Below are 27,905 nucleotides of genomic sequence, written 5' to 3'. Positions count from 1 at the left end.
TGTAAAGAACTTATACATGGAAAACTACAAAATAGTTTATTGAAGAGATTTATGGAAAGCAATATAAAATCTGAATCAGGTATTTAAATACGTTCCATTGAAAAATATTTTAATATTTCACTGATACTAGGTTACATATTAGGAATATTACCATCCCTGTCTTGTTGTTCTGCTTTTTTCTGTCTTTCCATCTTTTTTTTAAAAAAAGGCTATTTCAAGATATATCTGCTGCTCAAAATTAAAAAGATAATTTCAAGCTTCAGAGTGTTATTAAAGCAGGCTATTTGACCTCTCGAAATTTGACCTTTTAGAGGTCAACTATGCTAGCCCTTCCCTGTTTTTCATCAGGAGTAACTGAACTCATACCAGAAGAATAAGAATCTGTTCTATTTTCAGAAGCCTAGAAAAGAAATCTTCAAACTCATTTTGCCGTTCACGAACCCCTGGACATTCTCCCTAATATCTTCTCTAAGACCTTGTGCTCTGCCTAAGCCCTCCTCCACACCTGGGCACCACCACCCATGAAATCACACCTTCACCTTCATATTGGGACGCTGTGGGCTGCACTTAACAGAATTCCCAACTCACACTGACCTAGCCAGGAAAACATCACCTCTCATAACAGCAAGTTTGAGGTCATGTGGGCTCTGGTGTTGTTTGATTTAGTGGCTGAAGGATATCCCCAAGGACACAGGTTTCTCCATTTCTTCCCTTGGCCATCCTCAGAGCGTGTTTCAAACTCAGGCTGGGAGCAAGATGGCGGCACACATCTAGCTATGACACAACCCAGAGGCCGCTTCTTCCTATGTCTCTTCTTTGAAGGGAGGAAACTGTTTTCAGAAATCTCCCAGCAGACTTCTCCTCAGGCTTCTTAATAAGAATTGGCATTGAACAGAATTACCAGGATGGACCAATCACGGCAGAGTAAGCCACAAAAGTTCTGACTCTCTCCCATAACCAACGCCACTGATGGGGAAGAAGGGATCAAGATGAGGGCAAGAGAACAAATAAAATATTGGAGAGCAGGGAGAGTTTGAGGTTGTCAAAGGGATACGCTTAAACGAGGTAGAATAGAACTTATTGAAGGGAATTTTATTTTATTTTAATGTTTTGTTTAGGAGGTAGGGGGATTGAACCTGGGTCCCTGCACATGGGAGGCAGGCATTCAACCACTGAGCTATAGCAGCTCCTGAAGGGAATCTTCTTATGCCTTTATTAAGTAAGGGAGGTAAGTCCTATATCTTGAACTTCCCATTTAATCCTAAATGTTGTGATTTTGACTGATAGGAAATGGGCAGTGAAGTCAGATCAGCCTGTGTATCTTTAGGTCAATTAGTTTAGTTATATTGAGCCTCAGTTTCCTCATTTGGAAAACAGGAATGATAATAGTCATCTTGTGGCTTGTTGTGAGCACTAGAAATATTATGTAACTAGTGCTACCTTCATACCTGGCATATTATAAAGAGGTAATTAATAAATGACTGCTGTTGTTTATAATAAAGAGGGAATAAGAGTGGACTTACTGATGTTGTACAATGGAACTATTTTGATTAGTAATGGAAGAAATTGTAGCATTGATGTGGAGAAAGTGGCCATGGTAACTGCTGAGGATAGGGAGAGGAAGAAGAGATATGATGTGGGGACATTTTCAAGACTTAAGAGTTGTCCTGGGTGGTACTGCAGGGACAGATACTGGACATTGCATGTCCTGCCATGGCCCACTGGGTGGACTAGGGGAGAGTGTAAACTAACAGTGTAAACCATTATCCATGTGGGGTGAGGGGGGGTGGGAGGGCATATGGGGACTGCTTATATTTTTTTAGTGTAACATTTACAAAAAATAGAGGGAAAAAAAAAGTCTGCAGCAGGTACCTCAGAAAAGTCTTTTGATTGATCATGAGATGTTAACTGCCAATTAGTGAATCATTCTTTGGACTAAATGCTTTCCTGAGGCTGTCCCATTTACCACTTTATTGTTATCCCATTTCACAGATGAGCATTTGGAAGGTCCCCTGATGGTATGTGGAAAAGCCTGGTCTGGAATCTGGATCTGCCTCTTGACAAAGTCTGAGCTCCTGCTTTTAGACAGAAGCCCCTTTACTCAGGGTTACCTGGGTGTCTCTTCTATGCCTTCTGAACAAACCAGACTAAAGCAGCATTCTAACTTTTAGATTTCTCTAACTTGCTCTCTTTATCCAATTATTTCGAGTCTTTTAAAATTGCACGTATGTTCTGCATTCACCCCTTACCAATACAGATGCAGAACATAAACCTCTTCCCATTCCCTTAGAAAGACTCCATCGGCACCAAAAGACGAATGAGCAATGCAGATTTCACTGAAGTCTTTATGGGGGTGACGGGTGGGATTTACACTGAACACCGCAGAACGAGCTATTGGAAGTTCTCATCGGAGTTATCCACTCTCAAGTTTCCTGCTTCCGTGGAGCCTACACTAACATGGCAGGTTGTTCTTGGGGCTTCCCCAGAACAGAGCCCCCTCCTGGCCAGCCTCCTGCCTTCCTGCCCGACTCGACGTACCCTCCTCCTTCTCTATGCAGCACATTCAGCACTTCTCCATCTTCTGCCTTATACTCCCATCTCGGAATCAGCTAAACAATGTCTCCCCACTTACAGGGATTCAACCTGCTTAGAAAATGGGATAGGGAAGAGAGATGATAAACCATAATTCCTCACCTTTCAAATGTGTAAGCTGCCTCATCTTCTTGGATTGGGGGGAGAAACAGGGGATAAATAAATATCTCGTAAACACTAACGAGGTTTGCTCTATTGAACTATTTCTTCACTTGTTATCGGCTGTTTGAAATGCTTGATTCATATGGCTACTAAAAAGAATAATTTCTCCTCTTTATTAACCAGATAGCTATATAACTTTTGAAAGTATTTTCTCTGGCTACAAAAGTAATATGCACTCATTATAAATTATTTGAAAAATCCAGAAAAGTATCATGAAAAATATCAAGAGCATTTATAATTCTACTGCCCAGACTGAACTTCTGTTAATCTTTGGGTATATTTTCTTATAATTAGTTTTTGATTCTCTATCTCTCTTTCTCTCTTTAGTTCTCTTTTGTTAAAGATTTAACAAAGGGAACAAGAATAGAAAATTATCTTACCTTTGCTGAGAGAAGATGTTCTTGGGAGAATGAACTTGACAAGTGAGAGTTGGAAGATAGCCTCAGAAAGATACTTTTCTCTCTGTGCTAAGGGAAGAAAAACAAGATTAAAGAAAAGACTCATCTATGTAACTGCTTAACTTCTACAACTATAATCTCCAAACTCAAGCCACTCAGGAAGTAAAATTAAAATATAAGAAACAGGGAAATGGGTGTGGCTTAAGCATTTGGGCACCTGCCTACCACATGGGAGGTCCCACGTTTGCCTCCTAAAGAAGAGGAGAAAGAGAGTGACCTGATGCAACAGATGAGGAGACCAAATTATCTTTAGCTCCCTGCAGGTTCTCAGGGAAAACAATGTTGCGGCCCCTCCTGGCCTGGAAGTGTGGGACCCCTCCAATGCAGCAGACCAAGTTCACTAGCTGAAACCAGAATTTGCTGTAGGCAGTGTCTTCGCTTTAGTGGGCTTTCAGAAGGGAGAGAAGATAGCCAAGCGTGTTCCGCCCGCCATCTTTAATGGGAAGACCTCTCAATGTGGCTCTAGACTTGTGTGGCCCATGAACGACCCCTTGCCCCTGTTGTGCAGTGGGAGAGAGGGGCAGCGAGGAGAGAGGAACCATTGGCAGGCTCAAGCAGGTGTTCCTGCCGTGGCCTGGAAGGCAGGGAGCGAATGAGTTGAGGGCTTTGGCCCCAGAGAGTTTTCACTGGTGGGGGACGAGCTCGCCCCCAGGCCATGTGGGAGCCTGCCAGGAGCTAGGCGTGGGACCTGAGGTCCCATGAACAAATACTGCCAGTGGCCACTGAAGGGATGTTGTTATTCCCCAACATCTAGTTTAGATTTGTTACACCTTCCTCTGGGCCTGTTTCTGTTTTGGACATGTTAGGAGAGGGGACTCTCCATTATGGACACTTGGAATAAATAGTTATGGGAAAGAAAACAGCCCTAAGGAGCAATTAGAGAAGGTGTGAGAAGAGCAGAGAGCTCCAGAGAACTCGCTCCTGGTGATGGTGACAGGCAACCCCCGGAAGGAAGTGGAGACCTTACCACCCACGTGTTCCCTGGGGAGGGGAAGCTTAGGAGAAAGAAGAGGCTTCTTGTCCATCTGAGGATAGTTTTTTCATAGTCATGGTGTCAATATTAAATTAAAGATCATCTTATATTGTGCCTCAAACTGGCAATATAAAACATATTAGGGGGAAATGGACTTGGCCCAGTGGTTAGGGTGTCCGTCTACCACATGGGAGGTCCGCGGTTCAAACCCCGGGCCTCCTTGACCCGTGTGGAGGTGGCCCATGTGCAGTGCTGATGCGCGCAAGGAGTGCCCTGCCACGCAGGGATGTCCCCCACGTAGGGGAGCCCCACGCGCAAGGAGTGCCGTGCCACGCAGGGGTGTCCCCGCGTAGGGGAGCCCCACGTGCAAGGAGTGCACCCGTTAGGAGAGCCGCCCAGCGCGAAAGAAAGAGCAGCCTGCCCAGGAATGGCGCCGCCTGCACTTCCCGTGCCGCTGACAACAACAGAAGCGGACAAAGAAACAAGACGCAGCAAATAGACACAGAAAACAGACAACCGGGGGAGAGGGGAATTAAATAAATAATAAATAAATCTTTAAAAATAAATAAATAAATAAAACATATTAGTTAAATTTTTTTTAATCCATGGTTTTACTTTATTACAGATCATTGTCTTTTTGCCCCAGTGCTCTAATTTGTGCCTTAGCCTGAAGGACATCTTTAACTACCTTTTGGGAAGAATTTCACAGCTGAAAGGGAAAAGAGAAATTGTGTAGACGTGGAGGATTCTGTACGGATTGGCTTTGCCCTTCGCAGTGACATCTGTGGGGGGGGAGGTTGATAAGTATCACGGACGCACACGTCACTCACACCCTCTTCAGTGCTGGGGGACGGGGAAGAGTGGGCGGCTGCTCTTCCCTGCCCTCTCGCTTTGATCATAAAGGAGAACCAGTCGGACGCAGTAGCTATGGAAACCACGAGGGAAGAGCTTTCTTCTTTTTCTTTCCTTTTCTTTCTTTCCTTCTTTCTCTCTCTCTTTCTTTCTTTTTTTTTATTTTTTTATTTTTTGATGCACATGAATTAGAACAAAATGACTGGCGATTGGCGTCTCTTTTTCTCTTTTCACCCGTGACAGATGTTCTGTGTTTCTACCTTTCTTTAGAATAAATTATGGGGGAAAAAAATCCTGAAGACGTGCTGGTGTCACCGTGGCATTTCTTCTTCCTGTGGATTAATTTTAGTCATTTGATAGAAGGAGAGAATGAGCTGTATACTTAGGCCCCATGTTACCTGGGAATTGTTACCTTGAGGCTGGTGCTTCCGTAGAGAGGAGTTTTTCCAAAGAACCTCTTTCATCTCCATGGACATCAGGGAGCATCACTTGCAAGACAAGGAGGCGGAGGGACTTCTTCAAAGGCCCCTTGGTCCCCTCCCGGGTGTGATTCCTCAAAACCATGGAGACTTTTATGAAGATTCTTGTCCTTGGTCTGTTTTCTTTTATACTCGGCTCTTTTGGCCTCAATCTGAAATATGCACTGTATGAGTTTCTGACGCTTGTAACGTACCCTTTTTAGCTGCAAGTGTCTGCCTTTTGTTCTTCTGTGGACTGCATGTTAGATCTCGGGCTCTGAGGTTTTACGTGGTATAGTATTTGTTTGGCTCCAGATAGCTCTGCCTTTCATCTGAGTCTCCCATCAGCCGCTGCCACTCTGTGCCCGCTTGTTCTATTAAAGTGCCATCAGGAAATTCATTGCTGCTCCAGCAGCAAACGAATCATCCCCAGGGGCATGTCCACTAAAACAGAAACACCAGTGCAGCAGACTCGTTTTCTTAATTATTTTAATAGGCACTTCCAGCAGGAGAGGCTCCTCCCCAGAGACGCCCCGAATCCTTTTCAAAGACTGCCATCAGAATCCTTTTAGACATCTTTACGCTTACTCTCTTCCCCCGGCTCTACCGTCTAACTCAGAGCCTGTCCTGTGCTGTTTACACCTTTTCCCTGTCAACAGCTCACGCTGGTGATGGGAGGGCCTTGGCCGTGAGAGGGGTACTTCCGGTGGGTACACAGGGGAGACATGAACGCGCTCCGGGGGCGGGGTGAGAACTACTGTAACACAGACGCAGGAGGCTGCCTCTCACCACACAAAGAGCTGCCCTCCCTCGTGTCTCTGGGTCTCCTGCAGCTGAGAACTGAGGTTCTACTCCCCAACAAACATGCGTAATTTGGTTTAGGTAGGTGATTGCAGGAACAGGAAACCAGCTGAATTTGGGAGAACATTTGGAAATATGATGTTGTGCTTTACTCCATAGCTTTCTCCTTTACCTCCCTGTCCTTGCTCTTTTTTAATTTAGAGAAGTTTTTCAGAAAAGTCATACAGAAGGAACAGAGTTCTCATAAACACCCTCCCCACACACACGGCCAGTTTCCCTAGTATTAACCCTTTGCATTAGTGGAACTTTGTTACAACTGTTGAAACAGCATTATTATAATTATATTATCACCCGTAGTCCCTAGTTTACATCAGGGTTCTCTGTGTGGCACAGTTCTATGGTTTTAAATATTTTTTATTCTGATAACATACATACAACCTAAAATTTCCCATTTTAACCACATTCAAACGCACAGTTCAGTGGTGTTAATTATATTCATCAGGCTGTGCTTCCATCACCACCATCCGTTACCAAAACTTTTCTGTCATCCCAAACAGAAATGCTGTACCAATTAAGCATGAATTCCCCATTCTCTGCTGTGCCTGACCCCTAATAACCAGTGTTCTAGTTTCTGACTCTTTGAATTTGCATATTCTAATTGTTTCATAAAAGTGAAATCAGACAATATTTGTCCTTCTGTGCCTGGCTAATTTCATTCAACCTCATGTCGTCCAGGATCAAACATGTTGTCACATGTATCAGGACTTCATTCCTTTTTAGAGCTGTATAATAGAGCACTGTATAGATATACCACATTCTGTTCATCCAATCATCTCTTGATGGACACTTGTGTTACTTCCAGCTTTTGTCAATTATGAATAATGCTGCTATGAGCATTGGTGTGCAAATATTTGTTTAAGTGCCTGGTTTCAATTTTTGGGGGTTTACGTATAGAAGAAGTGGGATTGCCAGATCATATGGTAGTTCTCTGTTTAACATTTTGAAGAACAGCCAAACTATTTTCCACAATGGCTGCACCATTTCACGTTCCCACCAGCAATGCACCAGAGTCCCACTATCTCTATATTCTTGCTAGCAAATTCTTTTCTGTTTTTATTTTTCCATAATAGCCATCCAGCCATTGCACGCCTAGGCATTTATCCCAGAGAAATGAGAATTCATGTCTGCACAAAAACCCTGTACATGCTTAGTCATAGCAGCTTTGTTTGTAACAGCCTCCAACTTGAAATAACCAAAATGTCCTTCAGGAGGTGAAAGGTTAGACACACTAGGGTACATCCATACTGTGGAATATTACTCAGCACTTGAAGGTTTTCTTTGAAGGCCTATCTGATTATGTCTCTTCTCACCTTCAAATTTTAATGGTTTCCCATGACCCAAAGGGCAAGGATGTGAACCTGTAACATGGCTTAAAGGCTCAGCATGAGGCAGCCCCCCTGTTCAGGCTCAGCTGAAACTGAGCTCCCCTTGGCTCTCTACCTTCCAGCCGTTCCCAGTTCTTTGCACATGCCTTACTCTCTCCTGCCCCTGAGCTGCTGCCCAGGCATAGCCTCTGCCTGGAATGTCCTTGTTCTCCCATCTCCCCATCCCCGTGCGTGGTTGGCTTGGACTCATGTACCCTCCTAGGGGAGCCTTTCTTGCATGCCCCACCCCTTCCATAGCCAGTTAGGTCTGTTAATACTGCACAGAATACCTTCTCCTTCCTACAACTTTGTTCACTGAGAATTATTTAACTAGTTATCTAAAATAATTTATTTGGAGCCTGCCTTCATCACTAGGCGAGCTCTCTTTTAGTCACCAACTTAATTCCAGCAGCCACCCTGGATGCATCAGTTAGGATTCAATTCAGCTACAATTGAGACATGAAAAATAGTGGTTTAAACAAGGTAGGAGTTTGTTTTTCTGACATAAAATAAGTCCAGGGGAAGCTCAGGATGGATGCAGCAGGGCGCTGCTTATTAGGGACCCAGGCTCTACCAGCTCTTCATCCCACCATTCCTGGTATGGGTCCTTCATCCTCATGGTCTAAAATGGCTTCCAGAGCTCCAGCTATTACACCCATATTCCAAGTATCTGGATAGAGAAAAGGAGGAAGAACAGTATGCCCCCTTCCTCCCTTTTAAGGAGAATTCCTGGAAGTCTCAAACAACATGTTGGCTTGCATGCCAATGGCCAGAACTGGTCCCATGGCCACCTCTCTCTGCAAGGAAGGCAGGTGGTCTTTTGGTTTGGTGGTATGTGCCCAGCTAAAATTTGAGGTTCTGTTATTTGAGGGCAATGGCAGAGTCAGGTTTTGTGAGGCTTGAGGCTAATACAATCTGTGGGGGGAGGCAGGTAGAAAGACAGCTCGATCTTTATGCTAGCAAATTTCTCAGAACTATCTGACCCTGTGAAATAAATAAACCGTGGGGTTCCTCCCAGCAAGGCCTTAGGCAAGTGAGGGGGGCTGAGACAGTCTCACTGGCCTCACAGTACAGCTCACCCCGTGAAATGCTGAGGAAGGATGTGGCCAATTGGAACGATGGGGGCATCTTTGGAAGCAACCAAATCATGGGTCACCTAAAGCTATGGGGAAGGAGGAAAGAAGGGAAGATCTGCTAGGTGCAAGTTTCTAGGTGCTTTTGCCCTAGACTGGCACTGCTAAATAACTTAAGTAGATCACATTTAATCATAAGAACAGGACTTTGAAGCTTGAAATACTGAAGAATCGCCTGACTTCGTAGAGATGTCAATGGAAATGGATCACTCTGAGCAACCCAAGTGATGGCATATACATCATCTCCGCTTGCTCAGAGTTCCACGGGCTGCCATAACTTCTGATGATTTCGTATCTAGCTGAAAGCAAAGCTGAGCCATCACGCCTTCACCAGTCTGCTTTGCCGTGTACTCAAGAAGTTCATCTACTTTAAAGCATTGCTGCAGAAGGGCCAGACTATTGGTTTCCTGCAGTGTCACTTTATTCAATAAATTAACCTATCAAGTACTATTTGATTACTTACTTTTTACAAGGTGCTATATATACTGCCTGCTGGCAGACAAGGATGTAGCCACCAAGGAATGGAATGAGGCAAGGAAGACAAAAACAAAGAAGTGTAAACTACAGTCCCTGCCTCAAACACTGTACAACCTATTTGAAGACATAGTTTTTAGAGTCCAATCTAAGTGATAAATAATAGTTAATGAATGTATCCTAATTGATGAGCAATTGGACCAAAGATGCTATTGGAATTTAGAGAATGGAAAGAGTGAAGTGGTCTATAAAATCTCTATTTGAGATAGGCCTTAAAAAGAGCCTAAGACAATCTAAGACTCATATGGGAGGTGAAAAGAGGAAGAGACAAGATAAACAAGGTGTCAACAGTATAAGGATGATCAGATATGTAAGATATGAACAACAGACATAGTGAACTGAAAAGACTAAAACAAGGATTGAAGACAGTAAAAAATTGAATTAAGATTTAAAAAGAGTATACTAGAAAAGGAATTGGAATACCAGGATAAAGTAGAATGTTTGTGTTCCATTTTGTTTTATATGAAAATTCATTGCCACCATATTTTCATAATCAAAACCTAAGAGCAGGGAAGCAGATGTGGCTCAAGCAGTTGGGCTCCCATCTACCGTACAGGAGGTCCAGAGTTCAATGCCCAGGGTCTCCTGATGAGGGCAAGCTGGCCCACGTGACAAGTTGGCCTGTGCAGCAGTGCTGCCCTGCACAGGAGTGCCAGCCAACAGGGAGAGCTGGCACAGCAAGATGACGCAACAGAAAGAGACACAGAGAGACAATAAGAGATGCAGCAGAACAGGGAGCTGATGTAGTGCGAGAGAATGATCATCTCTCTCCCGCTCCAGAAGGTCCCAGGATCGGTTCCCAGAGCCCCCTAATGAATACAAGCAGGGCGGCGGATTTGGCCCAGTGGTTAGGGCATCCGTCTACCACATGGGAGGTCCGCAGTTCAAACCTCAGGCCTTCTTGACCTGTGTGTAGCTGGCCCATGCGCAGTGCTGATGCGTGCAAAGAGTGCCGTGCCACGCAGGGGTGTCCCCCATGTAGGGGAGCCCCACGTGCAAGGAGTATGCCCCATAAGGAGAGCCATCCAGCATGAAAGAAAGTGCAGCCTGCCCAGGCATGGCACCGTGCACACGGAGAGCTGACATGGCAAGATGACGCAACAAAGAGAAACACAGATTCCCGTGCTGCTGACAACAACAGAAGCGGACAAAGAAGAAGACACAGCAAATAGACACAGAGAACAGACAACCGGGGTAGGGGGAGAAGGGGAGAGAAAGAAAGAAAGAAAGAAATCTTGGAAAAAAAAGAATACAAGCAGACACAGAAGAACACACAGTGAATGGACACAGAGAGCAGACAATAGATGGGGGGGGGGAAATAAATAAAATAAGATAAAAATCTTAAAAAATAAACAAACAAAAAAACAAAATCTAAGATCATGGGGAAGCAAATGTGGTCCGAGCAGTTGGGTGCCTGCCTGCCACATGAGAGGTTCCAGGTTAGGTTCCCAGTGCCTCCTAAAGAAGACAAGCAAGACAGTAAGCTGACGTGACAGACTGGCACAGCAAGCTGAGGCAATGAGATGACGCAACGAAGAATAACCACGAGGAAACACAATGAGAGACACAAATGGGAGCGGAGGTGGCTCACGTCACTGGGTGCCTCCCACATGGAAGGTCCCAGGTTCAGTTCCCAGTACCTCCTAAAAAAGAAGATGCACACACAACGGACAAACACAGAAAGCAGACAGTGAGTGCAAAGACAATGGGAGGGAGGGAGAAATAAATAAGATACATCTTTAAAAAACAACCTAGGATCATGGGCTTTCCTTCTTGCCTTTGTACAAAGCCAGACCAGAAATGTGTGGTTACCAGCAGCAAAGTTTTTATGACCAAATCCAGTCATCACGATGGTGTCATTTCTATAGTTACACCTAAGCCACCATTTCTGGGCTCTAAGCGGTGATTTTTCTTGGTCACCTGGACACTGGACATAAGTCCTAGTGGCATAGTGTGTGGTTTGGCTTCAAGGCTTACTTTTTCTTCTGGCACAATTCTCTTTGCATGGAAAATGCTTTCAAAGGGAACCGGCTGCAGAGAAACTGGCCCTTAGAGCTGTGCTCAGTTTGGCTTCCTTGCTGTTCATCGTTCAGTAGCTGCCAAGCGAACATCTCAGGAGGGGCCTGAACTATTTCACCTGGAAGCTATGGTACCACCTCTTGGCCTGTTGCCTATCGCCGTTAACCACAGACGTCTGGATGTTGGTGCCTCTTCTTACGAGAACGCAGCCTACTCTGACCTGACGTCCCCCATGGCATCCCCTGGGCTGATCCACAGAGTGGCCTGTGGCCATGGCCCTGGGAGAGACCCAGACTACAGTAGCTCAGGTGCCTTGGGCTGCCTCAGCAGGCAGGCCTTTTCCACCCTGGGCTGAGCACAGTTCTTCTATTTGGTGAATTACCAGTTCATATCTGTGGTATCCAGGCTCCGTGTTGTCCCCCGTGATCACAGCCTCCTAGAATTCATGCCTTATGTAGTCCCTTCCCACCTTGTACAAGCTCATTGCTTGAGCCACCTTTGCTCCCTGCTTGTTGTGTCTTGCTGTGTCTGCTTGTTGTGTCTTGCTTTGTCTGCTTGTTGTGTCTTGCTGTGTCTGCTTGTTGTGTCTCTCTTGCCTCCTCATTGGAGAGAGCTGGTTGCTGAGGGAGGCATAGAGAAGAAGGGTGTGGCCAGCCAAGGGTGGAGAATAGCCTCTGAGAAAGTTAGATTGTGAGGAGTGGCCAGCACTGAGGACATTGCTTCTGCAGGGCCCACTCTAAAGGCACCCCCCCCAGCACCTGGGGTATGAGCTGAGGGCTGTCAAAGAGCGCCATCTGCTGGCTAGATCAAAAAAATGTACAAAAAGAATGGGAAAATAATAATAAATAAATAAGAGCTAATCGGGTGCCTGATTTGTCAATAAAATCGACAAACCCTTTAACATGACTAACAAAGAAAGAAGAGAGAAGATGCAAATAAATAAAATCAGGAATGAAAGGGTGTGTTGTGACTGACTCCACAGAAATAAAAAAAGATCATAAGAAAATAATATGAGAAATTGCATGCCAAAAAATTAGACAACCTAGATGAAATGGACAAATTCTTAGAAATGCACAAAAAACCTATATTGACTCTACAAGAAATACAGGAACTCATCAAACCAATTGCAAGCAAGGAGGTTGAATCAGTCACCAAAAATATTCCAGCAAAGAAAAGTCAGAACCAGATGACTTCATAGGTGAATTCTACCAAACATTTTGGGAAAAATTAACACCACTCCTGTTTAAATTCTTCAAAAATAGTGAAAAGGATGGAAAATTACCCAACACATTTTATGAAACCAACATCACCCTAACACCAAAGTCAGATAAAGATTCTACAAGAAAATGAAAGTACAGACCAATCCCTATAATGAACACAGATGCAAATATTCTCAACAAAGTACTTGCAAATTGAATCCAACACCTTATAAAAACAAGTATACAGCATGATCAACTGGGATTTATTCCTGTTTATGCAAGGATGTTTCAACTAAGAAAGATGTAATACACTGCGTTAACAAACCAAAGGGAAAAAAACAGATGATCATCTTGATTGATGCAGAAAGGGCATTTGACAAAATCCCACATCCTTTCTTGATAAAAACACTTCAAATAATAGGTATAGAAGGAAAGTTCCTCAACATAATAAAGGGCATATATGAAAATCCCACGCCAACATCGTGTCCAATGGGGAGAAGTAGAAATCTTTCCCTCTAAGCTCAGGAACAAGACAAGGATTCCCACTGTCACCACCATTATTCAACGCCGTGCTAGAAGTTCTAGCTAGAGCAATTAGGCAAGAAAAAATAAAAGCATCCAAAGGAAAAGGGGAAGTAAAACTCACTATTTGCAGCTGACATGATACTGTATTTCAAAAACCCCAAAATACCTACACCAAAGCTATTAGACCTAATAAATGAGTTCAGCAAAGTGGCAGGGTATGAGATAAACATACAAACATCAGTAGCATTTCTATGCACTAGCAATGAGCAACCTGAGGAAGAAATCATGAAAAAAACAACATTTACAATAGCAACGAAACCACTCAAATATCTAGGAATTAAAATTTAACCAGGAATTTAAAGGATCTGTATTTAGAAAACTATAAAATACTGCTAAAAGAAATCAGAGATGATCTAAACAAATGGAAGGACATTTTGTGTTCATGGATTGGAAGACTCAGTATCATGAAGATGTCAATTCTACCCAAACTGATTTATAGATTCACTGAAATACCAGTAAAAATTCCAACAGCCTACTATACAGAAATAGATAAGTCAATTACCAATGTTATTTGGAAGGGAAAGTGCACCTGAATAGCCAAAAGCATTCTAAAAAAGAAAAGTAAAGTCAGAAGACTCACACTTCCTGACCTTGAAGTGGGTAATAAAACTACAGAGGTAAAAACAGCATGGTATTGGCATCAAGATATACACATTGATAAATGGAATTGAATTGAGAGTCCAGGTATAGACCCTCCCTTCTATGATCAACTGATTTTTTATAAGCCTGCCAGGTTTGCTTTTCTGGGACAGAACAGGCTGTTCAATAAATGTTTCTGGGAGAACTGGATATCCATAACCAAAAAATAATAAAGAGGACCCCTGTCTTACTCCCTGTACAAGAATCAACTGAAAATGGATCAAAGACCTAAATATAAAAGCCAGGGCCATAAAACTCTTAGAAGATAAAGTAGGGAAACATCTATAAGACCTGGTAGTAGAAAATGGTCTCTTAAACCTTATAAAATAGATTAATGGGACTTCCTCAAAATGAAACACATTTGTACCTCAAAGGACTTTGTAAAGAGGGTAAAAAGGCAGCCTACTCAAGGGGAGAAAATATTTGGAAATCACACATCCAACAAGGGACTAATATGCATGAAAAATAAAGACCCTACATCTCAACAATAAAAAGACAAGTGACCAGATGAAAAAATGGTCCAAAAACCTGAACAGACATTTTTCTAAAGAAGAAATATAAACAGAGGAAAAACATATGAAAAATTTTTCAACATCACTGGATATTAGGGAAATACAAATCAAAATTACAGTGGGATATCATTCCATAGCTACTAGAATGGCCACTATTAATGAAACAGAAAATAACAAGTGTTGGAGAGGATATGGAGAGAAAGGAATGCTTACACACTGCTGGTGGGAATGCAGAACAGCCACTGTGGACGTCTGTATGGCAGTTCCTAAGGGAGTTAGATGTAGATCTATCAGGTGGCCTGGCAATACCACTACTTGGTAGATACCCAGAAGAACTGAGAGCAATGACATGAGCAGACATCTGCACACCGATGTTCACAGTGCTGTTATTCACAATTGCCAAAAGATAGAAACAACCCATGTGTCCATCAACCGACAAATGGATAAACAAAATGCGGTATATATACACAATGGAATATTACTCAGCTGTAAGAAGAAAAGAAGTCATGAAGCATATGACTGCATGGATGAACCTGGAGGACATTTTGTTGAGTGAATCAAGCCAGACACAAAAGGACAAGTATTGTAGGATTTTGCTATTATGAATGAAATAGAATGAGCAAACTCCTGGAGTTAATAGCCAGCATATAAGTCACCAGAGAATAGAGTGTGGTTAGAGAATGGAATGCTGAGATTTAATCTGTGCAGAATTGATAAAAAGTTGCTTGGAAATGAATAGAAATGGTGAAAGCACATTATAGGATTTGTAATTAATAGTGCTAACCTATGGGAATGATAGTGGTTTGTTTTTTGTTGTTGTTTTTTCTTTTTTCTTTTGGAGTAGGAAAATGCTCTAATATTGACTGACACACTCAATTCACAACCTGGTGATTGTACTGAATGCCATTGATTATGCACTTTAGATAAATTATATGGTTTACCAAAAAAAAAAAAGAGAGAGAATAGGTTGGGGGGAAAATACACCAAATGTAAGATACTGACTGTAGTTGGTAGCAATACTTTGAGGATGCCCTTTCATAATTTGTTAAAAATGTTCCAGAACAATGCAAGACATTGGTGGCAGGGTGATGAGTGGAAGCCCTGTGTGATGCTATGCATGCTTGTTTTGTAAGGTCACAGCATTTACTAAACACTGGTTATGTATGTTCATGTATGAATGATATACTTCAATAAATTGTTTTTAAAATAAAAAATTAAGGGTAATATATAGGAACTCTCTTTTCTACATGATTTTTCTGCAAACCTACAACTTCCCTAATTAAAAAAGATATATTTTAAAAAAACATTAAACCCACAACAACAAAGAGAGTGAGAGATAGGTTCATTAGAAGAGCTATTTGGGGAAGCAGATGTGGCTCAAGTGATACAGCTTCCGCCTGGTTTGATCCCTGGGGCCTCCTGGTGAAAAAGAAGAAGAGAGAGCATGCCTGCATAGAGAGCCAATACCCGCGCCAGTGCCCATGTGGTGAGCGCAAGTGCCCGTGAGGTGCGCCAGTGCCCGTGCGAGTGAGTCACACAGCAAGACGATGACACATCAAGACGATGACACATCAAGAGAGACAAAGGAGAGTCAAGGTGAAGTGCAGCAGAAACCAGGAACTGAGGTGGCGCAGTTGACAGGGAACCTCTCTCCCCATCAGAGTTCTCCGGGATCAAATCCCGGTAAATTCTAGAAGAGAAAAAATGAGAAGAGAAGAAAACACCAACAGCAAAAACAGCAGGGCAGGAGGAGGGGAAGGGGGAAAAAGAAACAAGTTTTTTTAAAAAATAGAAGAGCTATTTGAAATAAAAGATGACATGAATGGAGGATGCCAAGCCGATTGAGGATGCCATGTTTTGGAGCGCTCACAAGAAAGCTTATGGATAACAGCCAATGCCAGTTTGCCTCATGAACCCCAGAAGTGCTCAACTGGAGCTTTTGGATATAGCGGAAGGTGGGAATGGAGCTTGGAGTGGAAAAGAGAGGATTCATTCCTTGACAGTGTGTGCATGGAAGAGTCACACTTTGCTTTGCCCAACCCATCCCCAACGCTCAAAACACCCAGTGCTTTCAGCTATTCCCTTCCACACACTGAAGACACAGGCTTCTTTCTTCTCAGGGAAAATACGTGCTGGCACTAGCAGTCCCCCCACATGAAATGTGCTTTCCTATCTGATAGCTTAAAGCAAACTTCACTTATTCACAGGCCCTTTGCCACATATACAGTCCAAACCAGCATTTCATTGCTGTACTATGACATAGGAACAGCCAAACAAGGACATCCACACATTTGATGGACTCTTCCCCAGACAAAAAGCAGGCCCAGAGGAAAGAGTGAAAACACAGGGAACAGAAAGAACTTAAAAGAAGAAAGCAAGTGGATGTGGCTCAAGCAGTTGGGCACCTGCCTACCACATGCGGGTCCCAGGCTCAGTTGCTGGTGCCTCTAAAGGAGACAAGCAAGACAGTAAGCTGACATGACAGGCTGGCATGGGGAGCTGATGCAACAAGGTTATACAATGAAGAGACACAATGAGGAAACATAATGAGAGATACGACAAGCAGGAGCAGAGGTGGCTCAAGCCAGGCGAGCTGATGCAACAAGATTATGCAACAAAGAGAAACAACAAAGAGACATAATGAGAGACACAACATGCAGGAGCAGAGGTGGCTCAAGCCATTGGGTGCCTCCCTCCCACATGGGAGGTCCTGGGTCGGTTCCCAGTGCAAACAAATCTTTAAAAAAGAAGCAGCAGCAGCAATAATTTGCATCACTGAATATGAAGGTAAGCTGGAAGAGGGTTGGAGTGGGTGTTGACTGAGCCAGTCTGAAGTCTCTCCCTCTTGTGAGCACACAAAATGGGTAGGTTTCAGGTTGAATCAATCAACAATGTTGGTTGTCCATCTTCTGTTTTAACCTCATCCTAGACATTGACAGTAATCATTCTATTTTTAATGGTAGAAGGGCAATTTTACTCATGGTCATGACCAATTTCAACATTCCAACCTGCAATATGGGGAACAGGAATTATGGGAATAGAAATTTCCCTTCCCTCCAGACACTAGAAATACTTCTAGAGATAAAATGATGGAAAGCAGTAGAAATAAATACCACCTTGTACACATATGATGCTTGAGAGCTTGCAAAGCACTTATCTCGTATTATCATCAAACAACCCTATAGAGTAGAACATTTCTGTTGCCCTTTCACTCCAAGCCAATGCCGAACCTATTAGGAAATTTAAGAGGTTATGAGATAACATATGCAAAGTATTTCATGTGCCTGGCACATAATAAGCACTCAGTAAGAGATAACTGCTATAATCAAGATTAGGACCCAGAAAAATTGAAAAGGGAGGTAAATTTTGCCTTTTGTTGTCATCCCTGCCTTTCTGTGCTTGCCTTCTTCCTCTACCTCTCTGTCCTCTAATGTATCTAGATGTTCACTGACTGGGAGCCCAAAGTTCTGTAGTACTATCCTGCCAACTTTCAACCCTAATGAAAACATTCTCAATCCCACATCTCTTTCCTTTAGAGTTTTTTTTTTTAAGGATTTATTTATTTATTTCTCTCCCCTCCTCCCCACCCCCACCCCCACCCCGGTTGTCTGTTCTCTGTGTCTATTTGCTGCGTCTTCTTTGTCCACTTCTGTTGTTGTCAGTGGCACGGATATCTGTGTTTCTTTTTGTTGTATCATCTTGTTGTGTCAGCTCTCCGTGTGTGCGGCGCCGTTCCTGGGCAGGCTGCTCTTTCTTTCGCGCTGGGCGGCTCTCCTTACAGGGCGCACTCCTTGTGCGTGGGGCTCCCCTACGCGGGGGACACCCCTGCGTGGCAGGGCACTCCTTGCGAGCATCAGCACTGCACATGGGCCAGCTCCACACGGGTCAAGGAGGCCCGGGGTTTGAACCACAGACCTCCCATGTGGTAGACGGACGCCCTAACCACTGGGCCAAGTCCGCCGCCTCCTTTAGAGTTTTTAATGCAATGTGACAGTGGTTGATTCTGGATTCTCAAAGGACTGTTTTCAGAATCAAATAAGAGTCTTCAAGATAGGAAGTTCATGTCTTTGTAAACTGCATGGCATAAATGTAAGTTGCAATTATTAATACGTTCTGGAAAGGTTGGGTCTCTCTTAGCATTTTGGATTGTGCTACACAGGCAGGAGGTGGCTTGCTTGACTGCCCAAATAACTTGCCACAGGGTCAGTTAAATGGATATAAATGGAAGAAGACTTGCAGAAATATGTGTTGAGAGTTGAGGGGCCTTTCCTAGATATTTAACCACTGATCTATGGAAAAAACTTTAATTTTCTTCAGGTAGAGAAAAAAAAAAGCGGCTTATAACCTCTTCAACAAAAGACTCCACCCCTAACGTGGCACCACAGTTCAGTTTCTGGCTGAACACAATTTTTAGAGATACATGGTAAATCCTTGGGTGAACATTTATGCAGCCTAATCTGGATCCCAAAAAAGGACTGTGCAGTGGATGACGGGATTGAGGTGGGGGGGGGGTTTCAGGGTTGATGGTAATTGGTGTGTGTGCATGCTTGTGTCCCCATCAGAGAGAGAGAGAAGAGCGAGATAGTGGCATGTGCACCTATAGCACACAGCACTATAATAAAAAAAGGCAAACTCTACTTTGTAGGCTCTTATGAGGGCCGTTTGCAACCCAGTAGAGCTTGTTTCACTTGTTTTACAGGAAATCAACTCGGCATAGAGTTGGATGACTGTGAAGCGTTACTGTGATATGAATTAACCATCTGTTGAATATCTATGCAAGAATTGTCACTGCCCAGATTCTAAGACAGAGCCTTCCGTGGAGTCAGATAATTTCAGAAGACTTTTTATAGTGAAAATTAGCTCTCAATTGCCCATCTGCCAAAGCTCCCTGATTCCAACTTAGAGCTGCCTCAGCCACCCTGATCAAATGCCTCCGGCAGAAGAAGGAATCCTCATGAGGTATCAGTGCCAGGCAGACGTGCGCTCTGAGGGCTGGAGAGCTGGTGTTTTCGTCATATGTGAGTTGAACTTTATCATCATTATATATTAATGGAAGGGAAGAGTCAAAACGATCACTTACAGATGGACTGATTCTACAGTGAGAAACCCTGAATGAATGAATTAAAAAGATGGAACTGACGTAGCTAAGCACACAAAATCAGCATCTAAAATTGTGATGAGGAGACCTGGTTTGACCATGATGGGGCTGTGAATGGAAGGACGCTGCCCTGAGACAGCCTGTCAGGTGAGCTCCTGGGTAAACACCCAAGGTGTTCTGGAGAGTCCACAAGCAGTGCACTTCTTTCCTTTGATAACTCCTCACCAGCCTATCTTCTTACTAAGAAGATAATGCCCAGACTGACTTCTCTCCTAGATACCGCCTGATCAGTTTGCCTGGAAAATGTGCAAACAAGATTTACTCTTCCCAGATGGTCATCAGATTTTTTCTCCTCCCTTTTCCCTATAAATTGCTTTTTGCCTTCTTTTCTTGACAACATCTATTGACTGTCCTTTCTTAGATGAATACATTTACATGTATAACATATAGCAAACTAAATATTATGCCATTTCTATAGTCACTTGGCAGACATATACAAAAAGGGGTTGCATTGGAAAAAGGAATCAGTCAAAATAAAAATCCTCAATCTGGTATCAATTTTAACCTGAAGTTAAAAAAAAAAAAAAGGTACATAGCTGTGTGGTTGTTGCTATGTAACAAATCACTACAAAATTTAGTGGTTTATACCCAGAAGAACTGAGAGCAGTGACATGAACAGACATTAAAAAAAAAAAATCAGTGATTTAACCACGATTTTTGTCCATGATTCTGTGGGTTGGTTGGGGCTCAGGCAGGTGGTTCTTCTGCTTGGCAAACCTTTGCTGGCATCCTGCTTGCTAATGACTCACTAGTCAGGTCAAAGTCAGTGCCAGGCAGGTCCACACAAAGGTGTGGGAGGTAAGAGACTTTGGAGGACACCAGATGAAAAGTCTACCACTATGGTTCTCTGTGCTCAATGTTCAGTGTCATCACTTTGCTGAGGAGTAACCATCTCGTTTAGGTGTCCTCAGAGCCTAGCACAGTACCTGTGCAGCCCATAAGTAGAGACTTGAGGAATGAAGGAAGGAGTAACTGTGGTTGGTACACTGGGTTGACTAGTGACTCCTCAAACTCATGTCCACTGGACCCTGAGAATATGCCCTTCTTTGGAAACAGGGTCTTTGCAGATGTAGTCAAGCTAAGATGAGGTCACACTGGATTTGGGTAAGCCCTAAATCCAGTATGATCAGTGCCCTTATTAGAAGAGGGACATCTGCCCAGACACACAGGGGAGAAGGCCACAGAAGCAGTGATTGGTGTTATACTACCATTGGGAATTTCAAGGATTTCTTTTCTTTTTAAGATTTATTTATTTATTTATTTCTCCCTCCCACCCCTCCATTGTCTACTCTCCGTGTCCATGTGCTGTGTGTTCTTTCTGTGTCTGCTCATATTCCCATCAGGAGGCTCCGGAAACCGATCCTGAGACCTTCCAGGGTGGAAGAGAGGCAATCATTCTCTTTTCTGCTACGTCTCTTATTGTCTCTCCTCTGTGTCTCTTGTTGCGTCATCTTGTTGCGTCAGCTCTCCATGTCGGCTGGCACTCCCACGCAGGGCAGGGCTCCGTGCCGACCAGCTCACCGTGTGAGCCACCCTGCCTTCACCAGGAGGCCCTGGGCATCAAACCCTGGACCCTCCACATGGCAGACGGGAGCCCAACTGCTTGAGCCACATCTGCTTCCCAAGGATTTCTGGCGACTGCCAGGAACTAGGGAAGGATCCATCCCTGGAACCTGCTGTAGGAATATGGCTCTGCTGAAACCTCAATTCTGCACCTCCAGAACTGCAAGAGAATAAACTTCTGTTGCTTCAAGCTACCAGGTTTGTGGTACTTTGTCACAACAGCCCTAGGAAACTAAGAGAGCGAGTAAGGTGCTCCAGGCATCACTGGGATTCCTGAAGGAGAAGCCAGGAGACGGCAGCTCCTCCGCTGATTTCCCTGGTCCCTACACTGGCTGCACCCTTCCTTGGTCAGGGTGAGGCATCAGCACAGACAGAAAGAAATGCCTTCAGCTTAGCTCTGTTTTGGTCACTGCTTCACAAGCCTTTAGCGATCAATTGAATTGAATCCTGCAAGTTATTTGATGCGGGGTGGTTTTATAAAGCAATTTCTAAAGAGGCCAGTTTTTTTTTTTTTTAAAAAAAAAAAGAAGTCTAGCATCAGCCACAGACTTTGTGGGAAGACGTGAGCGTTTAGAAGAGGAAAGCGCAGGCAGGCTGGCTGGGAGGCCCACCAGGCTGGCGGAGAAGGTGGCGTGAACACAGGCAGATGGAACTTTTCTTACAAGATGGGATTGTACTCGGAAGAAGCCCGGCAAGCCCAGCCAGGGGAACTCTCTTTAAGTATCTTGTTTGATCCTTTTGAAAGGCTGCTGTGATTTAGTTGAAAGGATGAACAGGTTTCAGGAGCCGTTTTCAGTGTCAGCTCTGAAGTTTCCTCTCTTCCCCTTGTGAGACGGGCATGCATTTTCCTTCTCAGAGCTTGTGAGATGAAGGTCAGTCCAGGCCAGAAGACGTCACTCTGTGCACCTTGGTGCCTGGGTACCAGGAAGATGCCGTAGGCGCTGCCCTGGCCTCAGCGCCGCTTTAGTCTCTCCTCCATTTATTTAAATAGTTTGTGTAAGACCTTGTTTGAACAGAAGTGCTGCTGCTGAAAATCATTATTTTCTTTTTAAAAACTAGGAGAGGCGATTTCTAAGGTCCCTTTCATCCCTGACATTCTGTGGCTTTTCTCAAAATTCATAGGCTCCTTTTTATGTTCAATTGTACAGTTTCACAGTAACTTTCCACCTGGAAAGAGAATAACAACACATAAAGAAACTGCAGTACAAAAACGACCGCTGGCTTCTGCTGTTGTTCTGTGTTTATCTTGACATCTCTGGCAGCGGTGAGCTGGGTGTCCAGAACTCCAACGATTCTGCGGTCTCCGGGCCGGAGGGGCAGGTCACGCCACCCCTTTCCCATCCCTGCGATGGCTGCTTTCCAGACGGGCCCCGACTCTAGGGTCTTTCCAGTCTGAAGATTAAATGTGCGGTATGTTTTGTTTTCGCACATATTCTCCATTTCCCGACATTTTGGTTTCCTGGGTTTGTTAAATAAAAGACTTTTGGTGTTTGAAGGGCAGTCTTTTGAAGCATCTCTCATTTCCTGAATACCAGAGCTCTTCACTGCTCTGCGTGGGCTTGCTTCCACTCATCCAGTCACTGCTGAAGGAGCTCCCGCTTTGTGCCTGGCTCTGTTCTAGGACGGGGCTGGAGACATGGGTGTGAGCAAGTCAGAGCCTGCGCCCTCGTGGAACTCACAAGCTGTGTGCACGAGCAGAGTGGGGAGACGGTAACAAAGGAACAATAAATGAATCCGATACTGTCAGGTATTGCTATAAAGATTTTTAAAATAGTGAAATAAAGGGAAAGAGAATGAATGATATTGTTGCAGCGGTATCGACAACGCCTGTCTGACAATAAGAAAGACTTCTTTCTAGATCGTTTCCTGTGTCCCGTGATCTTGCGGCTGCAGAATGGCCAGTGGTGTCCAATCTTGGCAAGTCGGTTTACATCCCTCTCCTCGGCGAGCATGTCACCTCCTCAGAATACCTGTGCTGCCATCACAGGTCAGTCCTCAGGCAGTGCGGTCTTATTTCTATTTAGATTTTTACCTCCCATCGGATTTGAATTCCCACCATACACACACAGTGCCTAGCACAAAATAGGTTGCTCAATGCATGGTCAGCAAATGGAAGAACATAGGAAAATAATTTCAAATAATGACGAAGAACCATTATAGAACTCCAGCTCCTGCCTTCCCTTCGGCAGCTCTGGGAGCCGCGCCAGGAGAGAGATCTGACGTTGCGCCTTGGCACAAACGGAGAAGCACTGTACAGCCCCATGGCAAATTTAAACATGAAAGCATTGGGAATATTTTTACAACTGCACCTTGCCAAGCAGAACTGAAGCAGATTTTGATATAAAAATTGACAGGAAGCAAAAGTGGAATGGATAAAAATAGAAAAGAAATTACCAAGCCTTGAAAGGAAATACACAAGATGAAAATGGAATTAAATCTACCTTGACTGGAGGAGACTGTATTTTAAAATGAATAAATTGACAGTAAATTAACATGTAGCACATCTACAATCTGTCTTTAGGGGATAACAAAAGATATTTTTATTATCTGCGTGCAGAAATTTCGCTGACTTTTATTCCCCTTTGGCTCCTGAAATGGAAGGTTTCGTTTTATATAGAACTAAGAGTTTTGCTTTGCCTCACTGCTTCAGTGTACAAGGAGGAGTCTATATTGTGTTTCTCTCTAAATCCCCCAGTGGGCAAGGATTTTCTTGTATGTTTTCTGTGAAGTTTAGGATGTGTGATTACTTAGGGGTTGGGAGGGATGTGGGTGTTCGTGTGTGGTTTGGGGATGTGAGATATGGGTCATTCCAGACTTGAAATCCTTAGAAGTCTGAAATGGCAAAAGTGAAACTCAATGAGGAAGCAGACCTGGAATCCCTTCCCTGAAGCACAGTGTACTAGCTGTGTCACCTTGGACAAGCCACCTAATCTCTGGCTCTCAGTTTCACTAACCATAATGTGGGGGTGCTAATTTCTTGCTTTCCAATCTCATGTATGATGGTTAAATGAAATGATGGGCATGAAAGGACTTTGAAGAGTCTAAATATAACACCAATGCAAGGAATTATCGTCATAATTTTTCCAAGTGATTAAATTCTTGTGTGTGTAACTCTTAGATTGCAAAGAGTTTTTAAAGAGTAGAAATACCAAACTACAAGATACTTATGTAAGTAAAACTCCCCAATCTTCTTTCACTCTACTCTCCCAATAATCTTGCAAGATAAGCAGCTCTCGGGACTGAAGGATAAAGGCAGAATGACTTGCACCCACTCTGGAGTGGTAAAACCAGCACTAGAGCCCACATGATCCTATAGCTGGTGCAAACAGCTGCTTTGCTGCAGGAACCTCCGTACTTCACAGCACCGTGTGTGTAAATGACATTTCATAATTAATCAAGACATAAAATGGAATTTTTTGCCCTAAGCTTTCCTACCTAAATCTACCTCTTACAGCATAACGTCTTTTTGTTTGACATTTGGTGAGATTCATTCAGCAAATATGTGCTGTGCTAGACCTCAAGCTAGGTTCTGGGAAGACACAGGTGAAGAGACCATTGCTTTGCTCTTCAAGAAACTTCTGGTCTAGAGGGGAAGAGACACACATAAACAGGCAATTATACCACGTGCTAAATGAGGCTGAAATAAGATGACTTTTGTGGGAGCACTCAGGAGGAGCATCTGTCCTCCACTCTAGAGGCCAAAGCAGGCTCTGGAAAGAAGTTGTGTCTAAGCCAAGACCTGGAAGATGGGCAGGAGGTAGGCGGGCAAGGAGGAAAAGTATCAGGGAGAGGCAGAGGTAGGTTCAAAAGCCTCAAGGAAAATGCAGGGTATTTTAAGAAACTGAAAGCTTTCCAGAAAGGCTGAAACATAGAGTATGGGATTGAAGAGTGGGGAGTAGGCTGCAGCTAGCTGCTGGTGGGAGACGAAGCTGAAGACACCAGCTGGAATCTTGGCGATCTTGACCAGCTTTATCAGGAGAGTGATATGATTAGATTGACTCAAAGAAAGATTATTCTAGAAGTGTGTGGGGACGTGGGTTTTACCCAACTGATAGGGCATCCGCCTACCGCATGGGAGGTCCAGGGTTCAAACCCCAGGCCTCCTTGACCCGTGTGGAGCTGGCCCATGCGCAGTGCTGATGCGCATGAGGAGTGCCGTGCCTCACAGGGGTGCCCCCCATTTAGGGGAGCCCCACGGGCAAGGAGTGAGCCCCATAAGGAGACCCACCCTGCGCGAAAAAAGTGCAGCCTGCCCAGGAATGGCGCTACACACACGGAGAGCTGACACAACAAGATGACGCAACAAAAAGAGACACAGATTCTGGGTGCCACTGACAGAAGTGGACACAGAAGAACACACAGCAAATGGACACAGAGAGCAGACAACTGGGGGAGGGCAGGGAAGGAGAGAGAAATAAATATAAAGAAGGAAAGAAGTGTGTGTAGAATGGTATAAAAGAGATTCCATGAGCAAACAAGGAGACCAGTGGTCTAGGCAAGAAAGGCTGATGGCCGTGTAACTGGGGAAATGGGCCAACCTAAGAGAAATCGAGGAGGAAGATGTAGTGATTGGATGGGGAAGGGAAGGGAAAGTGAGAGTCAAGGGTGACATCCAGATGTGCCATCAAAACACAGCATTTGTGCATCTGAAAACATCTCCCATCGTTGACTTTTTCACCAAATGCAGCAATTGTGTGGAGCTATGTTCCATTAGAGACCAGTTAATTTTTCTCTCCATCAAAAGTGGGGAGGGGGAGGTCCCAGGTTCAGTTCCCGGTGCCTCCTGAAAAAAAAAGAGTAGCAAAGCAGGGAGCAAAACAGGTGGGCTTGGCCATCTTTGCCTTTGCTACCCCCTTATCTCCTCCCTTAACAATTTTTTCTACCTTTACATCAACTGCATTTCTCCTCCTCTCTACCTCCTCAGTTCTCAAGCAAAAGTGTAAGCCAAAGCATTATGTCCAGTTCTGTTCCCACCTGAAGAGGATTTGCACCCAAAATATATATATATATACATATATATATATGTGTGTGTATATATGTATGTATATATATATCAAGAGAAATGAAAACACATGTCTACACAGACACTTGCACATGACTGTTCATAAAGCACCATTATTCAGAACTGGAAACAATCCAAATGCCCATTAACAGGTGAAAGGATAAATCAATTGTGGCCACACCAGTCAGCAATGGAATACACTCCTGATATGTGCTGCAGCATGGATGAACCTCAAAAACAGCATGCTAAGGGCAAGAAACTGATGTAAAAGACCACATCTTGTACAATTCTATGTCCAGACAAAGCAAACCTATAGAGACAGAAAGTAGATTAGTGGCTGCCTCGGGCTGGGGCTGGACATGGGGAATGACTGCAAATGGACATGAGGGATCTTTCTGGGGTGATAGAAATGTTCTAACATGGCACAACCCTAAATTTACTAAACACCATTCAAGGAAGTGGATGTGGCTCAAGCAACTGAGCTCCCACCTACTACATGGAAGGTCCCGGGTTCGGTTCCCAGTGCATCCTGGGGAAGACAAGCAAGACAGCGAGCTGGCGCTGTGAGCTGATGCAACTAGATGACACAACAAGAGACACAAAGAGGAAATACAATGACAGATACAACACAGCAGAGAGTGGAGGTGGCTCAAGCGAATGAGCACCTCCCTCCCACATGGGAGGTCCCAGGTTCAGTTCCTGGTGCCTCCTAAAGAGAAGACAAGCAGACACACAGAGCACACAGCGAATGGACAAAGAGAGCAGACAGCGAGGGCAAACACCAGGGAAGAGAGATAAATTAATAAAATAAATCTTTTAAAAAATAAACAAAGAAGTGTACATTTAAAATAGGTAAATTATGGTATACAAATCAGACATACCAGTAATAAATCTATAGAGAGAGAGAGGGATGAAAGAAATGGATGGCAGTGCAGATGTGCCAGTTATACCTCCAGGCAGTGTAAGAGAGAAGGACCTGGATCCCAAAATTAGACCCTCCCAGAGGTATAAGAAAGAAACAAGTGGTCTAGGCCCACTAAAGTGCTTTGGTGAGCAAGGTGTGGTTTCCAAGGGTATGGCAAGTTCTAGTCCCATAGCTGAAGGATCAGGGGGACAGATGGGATGGCAACCAGCAGATGTTCTGGAGAGGTAGGCATGCAGGCTGGGAAAGCCAGCAGTGGCTCCCAAGGTGCCTGACTCTGTACTGGACTCTGGAGACTTTTCTAGTCCTTTGGGGAAGGGTACCATCAAGAACAAGGCACAGCCCGAGCCTCAGGTTTCTTCCAAATAGATTAGAATAGGAGCTAAAGAAGACAGTCGACCATGGCAGAAACCCTGCTGTCAGACCTGGAGGATGAGGGGAGGACTGGATTCGACCGGTTATCATATCAGGCAGGTTCTGGACCGGGGCACCTGAAGCGCCTCACCAGACCGGCGGCCCGTGGAGGAGGCGGGGGTCTGTGAAGGAAGATGGCAGGTGCCACGATCTGAGCCGGGACGCAAGGCAGGGGGTCACAGCGGTCACCACGCCGAGTCTACCCTGAAGCCCGGCCAGATTACGAGTTCTAGAGCTCCGCCTAACCCACCCCGCCACCTAATTCAAAATATAAAAAGTATTAAGCCTTAAAATAAGTGTACAGAGGGTTGACAAAATTCTGATTTTTCCTGTGATGATCACATCAGGGCTTTTTCAAAAAAACATCACCAAGGTCACTTCTAGCCATTCTGTTTAAAAGTTCCCACTCCCTACTCAGCATTCCTGATCCCCATCCCCAGTCCACTCCATCACCTTCTAACACACTATGTAATACGTGTGTTTATCTTGTTTATTGTCTGTCTCC

At 44.1% G+C, this 27,905-nt stretch overlaps 1 protein-coding gene across 3 annotated transcripts in view; it reads right to left on the bottom strand.

Moving 5' to 3' along the window:
* Positions 1–27,905, bottom strand: part of PCED1B (PC-esterase domain containing 1B) — a 204,406-nt gene that overhangs the window by 29,755 nt on the left and 146,746 nt on the right. For all 3 annotated transcript variants that reach the window (XR_011650212.1, XR_011650213.1, XR_011650217.1), the window contains one exon: positions 3,135–3,221. The gene's annotated coding sequence lies outside the window, so the exon portion shown is untranslated. The remainder of the gene's footprint in view (positions 1–3,134; positions 3,222–27,905) is intronic.

Source organism: Dasypus novemcinctus, chromosome 12 (genome assembly GCF_030445035.2).
Source record: "Dasypus novemcinctus isolate mDasNov1 chromosome 12, mDasNov1.1.hap2, whole genome shotgun sequence".
Lineage (NCBI taxonomy): Eukaryota > Metazoa > Chordata > Mammalia > Cingulata > Dasypodidae > Dasypus > Dasypus novemcinctus.
The sequence above is the reverse complement of the archived record's forward strand: the minus strand, read 5'-3'. Positions and strand labels throughout refer to the sequence as shown.